The sequence below is a fragment of the Thunnus albacares genome, chromosome 1 (assembly GCF_914725855.1).
Source record: "Thunnus albacares chromosome 1, fThuAlb1.1, whole genome shotgun sequence".
In the NCBI taxonomy this organism is placed as follows: domain Eukaryota; kingdom Metazoa; phylum Chordata; class Actinopteri; order Scombriformes; family Scombridae; genus Thunnus; species Thunnus albacares.
Genome location: NC_058106.1, coordinates 40,047,850 through 40,062,195, shown reverse-complemented (window position 1 = coordinate 40,062,195; position 14,346 = coordinate 40,047,850). Strand labels below are relative to the sequence as shown.

General features: G+C 42.4%; 2 protein-coding genes and 1 long non-coding RNA gene across 5 annotated transcripts in view; 1 reads left to right on the top strand and 2 right to left on the bottom strand.

Moving 5' to 3' along the window:
- The window catches only part of LOC122986896 (NLR family CARD domain-containing protein 3-like), a 1,497,050-nt gene that overhangs the window by 105,259 nt on the left and 1,377,445 nt on the right, over positions 1-14,346 (top strand). The window lies entirely within an intron of this gene.
- The window catches only part of LOC122986857 (NLR family CARD domain-containing protein 3-like), a 934,102-nt gene that overhangs the window by 473,346 nt on the left and 446,410 nt on the right, over positions 1-14,346 (bottom strand). The window lies entirely within an intron of this gene.
- The window catches only part of LOC122987674, a 54,976-nt gene that overhangs the window by 8,962 nt on the left and 31,668 nt on the right, over positions 1-14,346 (bottom strand). The window contains exon 5 of one of the 3 annotated variants that reach the window (XR_006404555.1): positions 12,989-13,441. The exons of the other annotated variants lie outside the window; for them this stretch is intronic. This is a non-coding gene — a long non-coding RNA (uncharacterized LOC122987674). Of the gene's footprint in view, positions 1-12,988; positions 13,442-14,346 lie in introns of those variants that run through there. 3 annotated transcript variants of the gene reach the window in all.

Sequence of the window (14,346 nt, the reverse complement as noted above, 5' to 3'; positions counted from 1 at the left end):
TTCCTGTCATTTAGTTTACTAGTGTAGTGCCCGTTCAAAACGTACACTCAGTACCTAGAGAGAACATGCAGACTATCAGCAGACACTACAATTTACTGATGTTCCATAAACGCCTCACGCAGAATATCTGGAGACTACAATTTTGAGTTGAACTAAAGTTGATGGGATGAACTGTGGTGTTAAAAACGTGCCTGAGACATCCTGCACTTCAATCTCTATGGTAGTTCTCATCACTACGGATGTCATCTCTGACCACGATGTGTGTTGCAATGGCAGAGTGGCGCTGTCTGTCTTTCTGCTCATTGAATCCATGTGCAGAAGAAGCAATGTTGTTTATGAGGTATTTTTATAATTTTCTCACCCAAACAACTTCACACACTGATATTGCACCTCCTTGATTCCCCAGCGATGCACCTGCCAGGTATGAAGTAGATCAGATGAACGGTTCTCCAGATATGTGAAAGACAAACATACATACGTTCAGAGATTATTTGCCTTGTATAGAGAGATCGCAGCAGATTCCAACAGTTTGAGCAGAGAAAGGTGGTAGATAACTACGTTTAACTCTAAACAAGCTGTCAAAGTAGACAATAAAGAGAACAACACTCGCATGAAGCCGTCGGCCAGAGTTGTTATTGTGTTTTTTCTTCTTCCTCTTCCAAAGAAACGGCGCACTGCTGCCACCATCTGTTCAGAGTTTTCACATTTACACACTCGGGAGGACATTTTGGAAAAAGCTCTGCTTGAGTCTGGACGGAGGGCCAAAAGGGACAGAAGATGAATTTACCAATCAGCTGGCTCAGTGTGGATGTTCTCTGAGTGTCTGTTAAAGTATTTAGTCTGCTCAGCATGCTCCTCTGCTCTAAACCAAACACTCTTTACAGCCGTCCTTCATTCTGCCTGTTGTCTTTGTTTCTGCCTCCTCTGCTGTGTTTTCACAGGAGTTCACACCTTCATGAGAAGCTGTGAAACACACAATCTCAAACCTCTCACCATGAGAGGAAGACAAAGACGTCTAAACCTCGCCGGCTGTTTTGAAGTGCAGAGACTGATAGCGCAGAGCGATGACCTTGACACGCAGAGAGTTTCTGAAACAGCAGATTAGATTTGAGCGTTTGTTTGAGCGGAGAGTCGACAGGCTGCCAGACGCTGCCCTCATACCGAGCTGCTCTCTAATGCAGCTCAATAAGCTGAGCCCAGCTGTGCATACCAGGCACACACAGAAAGCCTGACTTCAAGGCCACTCCACTGTGGTCCACTGAGGAAATAAAGAGGTAAAGCCTCGGCCCCTGGGGGACCGGTTTGATTTAAGCAACAAGTTAATCTCCAGCACGGAGAGGCTCAGAGGGGCAGCAGGAACACTAGAGGAGAAATTCTTCCCCAAAGAAAACTCTGCTCCTGAAAAGGCAGAAATCTAAATCTGTGGGGTAAGAAGTGAGATGTCAGCCTGGCTACCTGCAAACATTCAGAGGAACATGTTTCATCTTTAAAGTTCAAACTGAAGGTGATCAGACTGACGAGGAGCTGATTCTGAGGAGAAGCTACTCTCAGCTGGAAGCCATATTTCAGTCTGATGAAGCTCAGCTCCTCCTCCTCCTCCCTCCCCGAGAGGCCTGACTGAGCGGAACACCTGGTTTAACACTCAGTCCCTGGTTTTGCCTCCCAGCTCACTGCTGATGTTCTGATGTTTGACAGAGAAGCTGATGAGTCTCATTAGCAATGAAGTTTGGAAAATTTTTTAGGAGACATTTCATGAAGGAGGCTGTTGAGCTTCACTCTGCAGGACATGAGGTCAGGTGGCAGGATTAGGTGAGAAACAATGAAGATAAATGTCAAATGTGTCTGGATTTGGAAACTATTGATGATGCTCTGATCATTGTACTGTGGTACAAAGACCATGAATGTCTTTTGCTCCCCTGCAGCAGCAGCAGCTGTTCTTGGTTTTCAGGTGAGACAGGTGTTGGATGTAGGGACGCACCAATCCAACTTCTTCTCTGCTGATACTTCAACTCTAGATATCTGCGGACACTGAGGACCGATCTGATACCAGAGCTCTTTCTGTTTCCCCCTGATATAAACCTGTAAACCTCACTGTGTGAAACTCACTGGGATCAGTTGTACATACTGGTTCTAAAAACTGGGTCAGCCTGACTAAATAAACTGTTCACATCATAGTTGAAACACAATCAGCTTCATTAAGTCGGGATCGATGCTGATACTGACTCGCTGTATCAGATCGGTGCATCTCCAGAAGGTTTGATGGTAGACTGGTTTTGCTGGATAATCTGAGACTAAATGATGGGAGAGGAAAGTTCTGTTGGTGTTGCTCCTCAGTCAGCAGATATGATCACTTCCTCCAGTTTAAAAGTCAGCTCTGTCAACATCGTTTGCTTTTGGTCACTAGAGCAACTTCTCATGTCAAAGTTCACCAAACCCAAACTTTACATGAAAGCACTGAACCAACATCTTCCACCTCAGCAGTGACCTCACTGATCTCTGCAACTGTCGCGGAATAACGGCGGTCACTTTTATTCCAAATTCAAACTTTTTTTCAAATGTGGAGGAAAATCAGCTGTTTGACCTGTCAGTAAACAAAGATAATGAATAAAAATGGAGGACAGCAGCAAGCAAAGCTGATCAGATAATCATGACTTCGAAGTATCTGAGAAGAAGTGTGTGGAATTTTTGGGGCCAAAATCACCAATAAAGATCAGACTGTCTGCCAACCGTGTAAAAAGCAGCGGATTTACTTTATAACTGCAACAGATGTGAGGACTCAGTAGCTGGTTTACACACAGGTGAGTCATCACAGAGCAACATCAACTCTACAAGCCGGTCTGACACTCAGCATCTCCACACAGCTGTATGACACCAAATATAAAGACTGTACTGAACATTAAGATGCTCTCTGACCGCTGACGGATGGACATATATATATTTATATATTAGAAATGAATGAAATTCAGTTTGAAATGTTGCCGTTATGAATGGAGATACTGTCTTAAAAACAACATCTGTGCAAATCAACCTCAAATCAACTTCTTGCTAAAAATATGCAGGTTTGTTTTCCAAGAAGTGAATGTTTGTCTCTGGATGTGTTCTGTTTTGTCCAGTTGCTGCACAAACTGTAAATAATTCAGTTTACAACCAACAGCGTTCTCTGGTACAGTCGGTTATTTACAGGATATTATTCCATGATGGAGCCACCCGATACACTGACTTTACTTTCTGTATCTATGTTTACCTCTCTGGATCTGCGACACGACAGCTAAACACCGTTCATGTTTGCCATTTTTCCACTGACTGAAGAGATATTTAACCCTTACAGACCCTCCATAGACCCATGTTTGTCTTTTTTAGGGAGGACAGCAGGTCAGCAGCATAGAAGTGATGATACATGAACCTGAAGATTAGTTTGAGATGCAGCTCAGCACTGTGCGTCAAGTCTTTCTAGTCATTAATCTGTAATAAACACTGTGTTCCGTTAGGCGCCAAAGGGCTTAGAGCATTATGATGGAAGTATATGAAGGCAGTTCCCGCTCTCAATTGATGTCTCACAAGTTCCTGCACAAATTTTTGGGTTGATACCATTTGTTAGTTGGTGCAGAATTTATTCATTATTGACCACAGTTGACATCAGTTAAAAATTAGTCTAAGTTTGGAGCGTTATTTAGCCGCCTTCCCAACAAGCTAGCATGACATGGTTGGTACCAGTGGATTCCTTTGGGTGTCTAGGTTCATATGATACCAGTATCTTCAGTCTGACTTTAAACTGAGCCTCCGACAGTCAGTAATGTCGGCCGAGATCATAAACAGTCCCACGGGTCTCAAAGCTGATTCTGTGTATTAATTTAACAGTATGTTGTTTATGTTCCACAAAGACATTTTATGATTAAAATCAAAAGACTTCTCTCACTGGACCAACAAATGTTTGTATTTTTGAGTAGAAACCATGTTTCAAGTATTTGATTCTTTGTTATTTATGTAACAGTTTCTTTCCTTTTTCTGTCTTTTCCAAATGTTGATCCTCATTTTAACTTTTTCTTTACAATGTTGTAAAAAGTAACTGTCAAAGTAAGACACATAATATTCATTGTGAGACAGATGAATGGTTGTAAATGTAAATTCAGAATAATCATGTTACTAAGTGTATAAACTGTATATTGTAAATTCCACATCGGTCAATTCTTAAATTCTCCAGCATGTGCAGCAGGTTTCAGCTTTCTGAAGTAGGTCAGAGAATTTAAGGGTCTGGGGGGAATCTTTGGTGACGGGTGTTGGATTTAGGTGGTGGGGTGTTTTCCCAGACGGATTGTGGTGGTGGTGGTGGTGGGGGGGGGGGGGGGGGGGGGGGGGGGGGGGGGTTGGGGGGGTTGGGGGGGGGTTGGGGGGGTTGGGGGGGTTGAGGCTTCAGGTTTCAGGCAGGCCGGAGCAGGAAGATGACAGAGTGTCAGAGACGAGCTGGGAGAAGCCCGCAGGAATCCTGTGGATCTGCAGGAACGCTGCCTCATTGTGCTGCCTCCTCTGGAGTCAAAGACCAGGACTTTGTAGTCCATCGCCCCGAGACTGTCCTGTCCCAACAACACGGCGGACAATAGACACTTCCTGTCAGTGACACGTCCTCAGAAATGCCTTTTTTCAGAGAAATAAAAGCCTTTCCGGGTGAGTTGCAGCCCGAGTTCCTTTCCTTGACATCTGACCCGAGAGGCAGCATGAAAACAGCTTCCATCAGGACACCAGGTGAGGCTCAGCGGGTCAGTGTGTTAAATGAATACAGACGATACACTAGGGGTCCGGCTCAGGTTAACCTGCTTTTAAACCAGACCCGTCTACAAACAAACAAATGCTGAAATCACTCAATGAGATGAATTTCATAATTGTTCCTAATTCACACAGCTTCTGACCTGCTTTATTCTCTTTTTTCCAGATACTGACACTGACTCCCAAAACAAGTTAAACATGGCAAAAAATCTTCATCTTAACAAGTAATCGAGGCTCTTATTAACTCCTATACATCAGATAAAATAATTAAGTCTTTCGGGTTTCAAGAGAAATTTTCTAAACATTAGAGTCAGTATTTTAAATTTACTTCATTAAAAAACAAAACTTGTTGATTTGTATTTAACTTATTTGTTTAAAGTATTAGAGTTCTTTTTAAATCACTGGGGATTCTGGGACACGTCACTAAATAACTGCATGTTGTTTTGTGTCCCTGCGTTCTGAGTGTAACCTCATCAGAGCCTCCTCCGTCAGTACGAGTCCATTATCTGAGTGCTCTGAACATTCCTGCAGCCCCCCCCCACCCCCCTCCCCCCGTGTTCTCACCCCTCGACAAGCTCAAACATCACTGATTTACAGTCTGAAGAGCCTCAACACGTTTCCTTTCTCTCACTACACTTCTTATCTTCTCAGGGCATTTAAAACAGTGCTGCCAGGTATCAGCACTGCCGGTTTACATCAAATTAGATTCACAGATAAAGTCTTTTTATTCACTTAATCCTTCTGGCTGTTTACGACACAAAGAAACACTTTTTTCTCCACCAGCTGCTGCAGCAGTTTGGTAAAAATATATACAGCATTGGTTCTTCATCTGCAGGGCGAACGGAAACGGATGGAAGGTTATCTCCGTCACGCGTAGGCCTGGAGGGGATCCTGCGTTTGGTCGTGTGTGTGTGTTTATCTGTCCACAGCTAATTTTATCTTAGCATACTACTGGACCCTTCAGCCTAATATTTTTTGTGCACATGTATGACTGTATGCTCGAGGACCTCTCGTGGTTGCAGTGATTCACAATTTTTGAAAAATTGGAATCGGAAAGACAACTGAGTGAGATTCAACTCCTCTTTGTTTGGGAGGGGAGGGAGATAGAACACACTATTCTATGCATCTCTAAGAAAACTGAGACTCTACCTGCCCACACACACACACCTGAGTTCACTCTTCTAGTTCCAAGTTGGCTTTTGGCATCATCGGAGGGCTTGTTTACAGTTTGGACAGTAGACTGGTTGGGATCTGTGATTCTGCCTCTGAGCGGGTGTTCAAACTGAAAATAACAGTGTAAAAAACACATAGGTGGATGTTGGTGTGGGCGTGTTGCTACAGGTACAGGTGAGAAGATGGAATCTGATCCAGGAAGTCCAGTAACAGATACAGACTCATCACACACCAGTTTATTACACAACGACATTGTTTTATCTTCCGTCTCAATGATCGCCAGGTAAGCAGTAGAGTTACACCATCCAACTCATCTACCAGGAATGTGCACATGCACACATCAGATTAACCAACAGTTTGTTGCTGGCTTGTGTCACACTGAGTTGCAGACGACGCTGCATTTCTGCAGAAGCCTGAAGGATGAAACTGAATTTTTTTGATGCAGTGCTGATGTCAGATGTCTGTATTTACTCTATATACATACATATATATATGTATGTATGTATAAAAATGTGTTTGGCTTATCTTCACCTTGGACTCTTGGCAATTATTCTCTCGATTAGTTGTTTGGTCCATAAAATGTCAGAAAACTGTTGATCAGTGTTTCCTAAAACCAGAGACGACGTCCTCAAATGTCTTGTTTTGTTCACAACAAAGATATTCAGTTTACTGTCACAGAGACTAAAGAAAACAGAAAATATTGACATTTAAGAAGCTGGAATCAGAGAATTTGGACATTTTTTTCTTAAAAAATTACTCAAAACAATGAATCGATTATCAAAATAGTTGGTGATTTGTTTAATAGTTGGAATTTACATTCACAGACCAAACAATTAATCGATTAATCAAAAAAGTAATGAGCAGATTGCACGATGATGAAAGTAATCATTCATTGCAGCCCTTTTAAATATTTTAATGTGTCTGGAGATCTTTAAAACATGATGACATAACAGAAGCAGCCCATTCAGTTCATGTCATATCACAGTTTTAGAGCAGTGGTTCCAACCTGAAGGTCAGGTGTCACAACTACCTGGATAGTAAAACCAAGAAAGTCAGCTCCACTAAACGTGTGTTGTCTTCTTATGAGCCCTGTGGCGAGGACTCGTAAGAAAAAGAACATCTGAAGGACTTAGGACTTAGGAATCAATCCTCCAATCACAGTGACAGGGTTGAAGGTCACTGGGCAGTAAGAGCGGTCATATGTCAGAGACATCAGGGTCCAACATCATTAACATGATGGCATAACATCACACAGGCTGAGTCGATCAATAAGAGAACACCTTCAGCTCCACACACACAAACACAGAGATGTGACAACTTGCTGTGGTGTGTGTGTGTGTGAACATATGAGTGAGCATTAGAAACACTGTAAAGTGCTGTAGCTCTCTCTCTCTCGTTGTATAAATGCAGCCTGTTTACAGTATAAACTGCTCTACAATAATCGAGTATTAAAAGAGGAACCAGACATTAGATGCTGATCCGTGTCCTGGTTCTGGTTTCATATAAAAACACCTTCATGGTTCTCCAACATGTCTGAGCTCGTGTTCTTCAGCCTCGCTAACATGTCACTTTTAGATGAACAAAACTGGTGCTGTTCATGAAAACACACCCTGTGCCGTCTCCATGGAAACAACACAACTTCATCCCTGCTCAGGAACCAGTGATACAACATCCTCAGTGAGACTCTGTGAGTCACTGACGGCAACAACAGCCTCAAGTCTCTTAATTCCTTCTGTCTGATCAAAGTCTGTTAACACTCAACTGGTTCATGTTGTAATACAGACCTGAAAAACTGCCTGAAGCATGAAAATCCTCAAGATTAAATGTACTTTTAACCTCTAAACACACTGAAGTGCTGCTGCTCCACAGATCAGCACGAGTTCTGACCATCATTTCTGTTGGTTATGAATCCATTAAAAAAGTTCTCTCTCTGTATTCAAACTGCTCAGTTTTACAGGAATTCATATTTTTTAACTAAAGGTGATAAAAACGAGACATGAACTGGTTTTCACAGTGAAACATTGAATGTGAACGCTGTTGTTCAGTGACACAATACCCTGAAATATTCTGGTGTACAGATGATCAAAAATGTTTTCATGTTTGCTAACTTTGTCTCAAAAGCCTGGAGACGAAGACGATATGGATTATTTAATTACAGATTTATATGTTCTTCTCTATTTTTGGACGTTCTCTGTTGTTTGGATTTGAAATGTGTGTGCGGCACTCTGCTGCTGACTGTGTGGATCTGTGGTCTCTTATCAGCTCATGCATGCTGGGCATAATTATATACATTACACACAATAACACAATTTCATTCAATCATTAATAAAATGCTGATATTTCAATCCTAGTTAAAGTTGCAATGAACGATATTTAGCCGTATTAGTTGTCAGGAAACAACTATTTGCTATGTAGAGGTATCGCGGAGTAACGTCCTTACCAGCGAATGACGTCACTCTCCTTCTGTGTATGTGTGTGTTATCTGAGCTTCTCTGTTCTTTATTTTGGCAGCCGCACCGGCCACGCGTGCATGTTGGTGCATGTGAGCGTGCATGTTAGTGCATGTGAGTCTGTCCGTGTCCTCTGTGTCCGTTTCCAAGATGGCGTCACAAACTTTCTCAAATTATATCATAACTAGTCCAAGTTCAAAAAATGAATATTTTACACGTTTTTCTAAAGGTATGTTTGGCCATCTTCCAAAAAAAGGTCATTTAGAGACACCGAATAAGCCCCGCTTCAGAGTAACTGAAGCATAAACACATTATAGTGCTTTGTTCCCCCGTTGAAACTAAACGTTGTGCATATAAAAGAGTCAAAACAAGTGCTATGGTGGAAAAGCAGTTCATACAAAAAGTAAATCACAGCAAACTATTTATATTTACATAATTTCCATGTTGTGGTTTTATAAAAAGCAATAAAGCAGCATATGGTCTTTTTCAGAATTTCATTGGCTATTTGAAGGGCCAGTCATTGCCAGAATCTGTTCCTATTGGTCTACACAAAAGAAGGGCATATATTGATGTAATAATGTGTTTTGGACTAAATATTTTACTGGATCAATTGGACCTTTGCCAATAACAAGACTGTTTTCGTCGGCGTTGTATCAGTCAGTGGAATAATATGAGGCTTCATAGGTGAGTAGCGTGAATATTGTAATTGTTTGTTTGTTTGTTTGTTGGTGGTCTGACAGAGGCATTGATTGTACCTGCTGTTGTGATTGTATCTTGAAGAGATTTGCATCAATTGAATCACAAGAATCTTAGCTTTCCATAGATGTGTTGCATGAGGACCCACTTAAAGACAGGAAGTGTGTACATAGTATAGTTGTTTAATTAATGTTCCACGTTAAGGAACGATATTATCATATGTGTATTATTAACATGATATCAATATTCAATTTTTTTAAATATCATGGTTATTGTCAATACCAGTATATTGTGACACCCCTAGGTCCAGCCACCAGCCATACACTAGGTTTTTTTTTATAGAAATAAGACCCATTTAGTTCTTTCATTTATTAGCCCCTTTTATACATCCTGTTGAAGGCGGGAATTTCGCGCCGTTATTCCGCCTGAGCATTCTGTATAAAACGTATGAACACAGAATGGGGGGGACTGTTGTTCTGCCGTTAAGCCAGCAGCGGAGGACGTCACAGAGCAGAACTGATGTCTGTATTAAGGGAGAGCCGGCATGGCGGGACAGGGCTGTGACATTTTGATGACGTGTATTTTGTGTGCAACCCGCTGTTATGGAATTTTCCATCTTTAGGGGTTACATATTGGGTTACACTGGGTCGAGCCTGGGCCTTGAGGTCACACTGTAATTCTTAAGCAGGAAGGAGACATTTTCTCCTCTCCTTTAGACTCCAGCTGTCTGTGATGTTTTGGTGAAAGCAGAAACCTCTCTGATAGAGGGTAAATCAGCATTTCCATGGTCAACAAGGTTGGAGGAGGCTTTCCGAGACTACACAGAAAGGTGGAATGTGAAACCAGAATGTGCTGACAGTGACCTGAAGTTCCATGCAATGTGACCTGAACTGACACGGGTAAAATGCAGTTCCTTATTTAGAAACTAGTGAACCAATTAGATTAATTTTTCATATTGTAGACTGATCTCCTTGGGTTAAAGACTAAGACTCAGGCCAAGTGCTTCAATGAACATTTTCAGCTTTAAGACATAAAAGGCTTGTGTTCGCTTTTCTCCACTGAGGTGCTGACCATCGGTCAAAATATCCACAACACCTGCCACCGAAAGATCTCTGAAGAAACAGTTAGCGGCTAACCTACAGCATCCAAGACGCTAATGCTACTGTCTAACTTTGCTTGTGTTTGAAGAGCGTATAAATGTGCACGCAAGCAAAAGCACCTCAACACTCTGTTCACCCGCCATTACTGTTTAGAAATCAAAGTCCCTGCAGACACGTGTGTTATACGTCACACTAGACGCTCATGCTGATGTCTTACACATCACCTCTCTAAATTAAACACAGTTTGTTTGGTTAAGTGTAAAAAAGTAAAGCCAGCGTAATGAGTATTGCGGTTCTCTGTTTAAAACGGGCTACTGAATACTACAAAAAACATCTTTTCAGTAATAACTTGTGGGCAGTCGGCTCTCAGCAAAGTAACAATAATTAGGGCAACTACTAACAATTATTTCCAACATTTATCTTTGGATTATTTTCTCAATTAGTTGATCTGTCAATAAAATGTCCAAGATGTTGTCCTCAAATGTCCCGAAGATATTCAGTTTACTGTCATAGAGGACTGAAGACACCAGAAAATATTCATATTTAAGACGCTGGAAATCAGAGAATTTAGACATTATTTTCTTTAAAGTGACTCAAAATGCTTCATCAATTAATAGTTGACAATCGACTAATTGTTGCAGCGCTAATGATAACCACATGACACAACCAGTCCACAGCGGGACTGAAACAACTCGTCTCCATCTGTGTCCTCATGTCCAAAACAACACAACACAATGATAAAACCAAAGCATTCAAACCACAGACTGCATGTTTGTCATCAGACGGATATGTTCCACATGTCTGCTGCTTCCTTTGCGTGATACATTTGGGGTCATTGGACACTTTTTAAATAAAGTTCTAAGGCCGTATTCAGACCAAATCAGGCGGTGCAGCGTTCAGCCGCAGGGTGGAGCTGAGGTGTGTGTGGGGGGTGTGTGGGCGTGTTTATTTGTTCTCCAGAACGTAACCGCTGTGAAACAATCAGAAAATAACATTTCATTGATCTGATTCACCGGCTTTCTCGCTACCAGCGCTCCCTCTCTTCATTCACTCTCTAGCCCGCTCGACCACTGCTGCTCTCTCTCTCTCTCTCTCTCATCTTTTTTAAAGTGAGTCAGGAAGCCGACAGCAAAGTCTAATTTTACTTTAAATATTATCAGATGAAGAGAAATGTCCTCCCCTCACTTAGTAGCGTCTTTGTTCTCCCTCATCACAGAGTTTACTGCTCTGATCTGATCTCCGGCTGTGATTGGTCACCGCAGCCTTCAGCCGCAGTGACGTCGGGTTGCGTTTCTCCAAAAGTTGACTCTGGCTCAACTTTCCGGCCGCAGTCCGGTTCGGCGCCGCAGCGGCCAAAAACGCCCGCAGATGAAACACACTACCCCCATTCAAACGAATGGGAGAACTGGCATTTTTGCCGCACCGCCTGATTTGGTCTGAATACGGCCTACAACTACGTCTACATTAAGCCGGCTTCATCTCAATCTGCCATCCAAAGCAGGAGTTTCAGCTTGTTTCTGCAGGTGCCTCTGTCCACAGCAGGGGATTATAAAGACAGAAACACCAGAGTGTTCATTGAAATGTCAGAAGTCAAATCAACCAACCTGGAGGAAAATATATTTAGTTTATTTCACTTGACAAACACGGACTGCACAGATCAGACTGTAGGTTTCATCTCACTGCTGCAGCTGCAAACACAAACTACTGACACACACACACACACACACACACACACACACACACACACAGAGCTCAGGACAAATGTTTGAGGACTACACCTTGGTGGAAACCCTACACCCCTGCTGCCCCCTCCCCCACCACAACAAACCTGGATTCAACACACACACACACACACACCATGTGCTACAAGCTACAGTGTGAGTTGGAGTGTGTGTGTGTGTGTGTGTGTGTGTTTGTGTTATCTTACCATGGTGTTTGCAGTGTGTTCTCAGTAGTTTATTCCAGTTTGAGATCATTGTCCCTCTCTCTCCTTCTGTCTCTGTGCTGTGTGACTGTCTCTCGTCCCGTCAGGTCTGACTCTGCTGTAACTCACCCTCCAGCCTCTCACATGTTAAGCCCCGCCCACCAGCTGCCAGTCATTCATCTCTGGACCCGCCTCCTCCCTCACCTCCTCCCTCACCTCCTCCCCCCTCCTTCACCTCTCTGTCTCTCTCTGCTGGCAGCTTTCTGAATCTCCATTCAAAGTCAATACTGACTCTACTTTTATTGTTGATTTTTATGTTATTTTGTCCGACCAACAGTCCAAAAACTAAACATATTTAGTTTGCTAAAACATTAAATCTCCATATTTGAGCTAATGTTTGGCATATTTGATTTAAAAATGATTTAAACAATTATCAAAATAGTTGCTGATTCATTTCCTGTCGATCAACTAATGGATTAATTGATTAATCTACGAAGCTTTAACACAGTATAGCTGGACATGACAAAAGATTTTATCACAATCATTTTTCCATATCAATCGTTATCAATATGCATCATGAAATAAATGAAGTTATTATTCCTGTTGAGCTCCTCCACAGTTTTAGCACTGAACTCCTTTAACACGGCCAGACTCACAAACTCTGTACAAGGATGAAAATCAAAGCAGCAGAACCAGAGATTTCCTCTTTTTTATTCCTCCTTTATCAAAACCTGGCGCCTACATTACCCACGATGCACCTGGGGATTGTGGTGTGTGATGCTAGTAGCCGCTAGCCTCCAGCAGAGATGAGGAGCTACAGAGGTCTGTAGGGTCTGTCACTTCTTTTTATTACTTTTCTAACTTGTAGTCTTCAGCCTCGACCCCACGCTGACTCAAGTGACATCATCGGTGACATCATCAGAAGGCTTTATACTACTTTTACACACAGAAACACCTGGAAACTGGTGTCTGGTGACCATGAACATGGCGGCTGGTCTGGAGCGATGTGTTGGATGGATGCAGCAACATCTCCTTGTTGTTCCTACAGAGGCTGACTGCTCTTCCTCATGGATGTAATGTAATATGAGGAGCGAGGAGCTTCTGTTGAAGCCATTAGTCCACTAACAGACTCCACATGTGACTGTGGACCACAGAGAGTTTAATGACCGGGAACAAAGAGCTGCTGGATTCACAGCTGGAGACAAACAGCTGCTTCTCCTCTTCCTCCTCTAGCTGCCATCATCACAGAGAGATGACCTCTGAACTCGGCGTGGGTTCAGATAATGCGATGGCAGCCGGCCAGTAAAACACCGTTGATTGTCCAGTTGGCTCAGAGCCTGGAACAGAGTGATGACTGGTGTGTTATCTCTGCTCAGACTGGAAACCAGCTGATGATGCAGTGAATACAGGACACAACAACTCAGTCAGTCCTAAATCTGTTGAGATATTTAGCAGCAGTTTTGTATTGATGCTAAATAATTAAGTGATATATATATATATAGATATAAACATCTTCATGAAGACCAGAAACCACAGAAGAAGAAGCTACTCACAAAACCTGTCAACCAACAGATTTTTGATGTTACTGAGAAGCAGCTGTCAGTTATGACAAATCTAATCTATCAGTAACTTTCTTTTCAATTATACTTTTTAGTGATTTTGCAAGTTACAGACATATAAGCACATTTAAAGCAACTATAACTTTCTCAGCTGCTAGAGGAATAAATGAGGCTCCTCATCCTCCCGACTGTTTCCTGAGTCTTTACACAAACAGATCAAACTGCAGCAATATGTCAAGTGATGAAGTTTACAGTTTTAGTTTTATGACGCTGTTTTTGGAGGTTGTATTAATGTTTGTCGCATTATTACAATGAGGAGATAACAGTTAGCAGCTAAGCTCATTCAGCAAAGCGGTATTAAGAAGGCAACTATCGTACGTAACTACAGACAACAAACTCATCTGTGTTTTCCTTCCAGACTCTGGATCCCATCGAGGGGACGGAGAGGAGCTGGAAGACGATGAGGTGGAGCTGGCAGAGGAAGGGGACACCACAACGCCATCTAGTTTCAGTCCTTTGGCTTCTTTTTAATGTTCTCTATCGTCCAAACACCAAAGCTGGTTCTCCTTCAGCTCTTTCTCTGTCCCGCTCTCTTTGTGCAAAGGAACGCCGTCTATTCGGTTTAACTGGGACTGTTTGGGATTCGGTCTGGCAGGTAGCAGCTGCAGGATCATCCATCACTG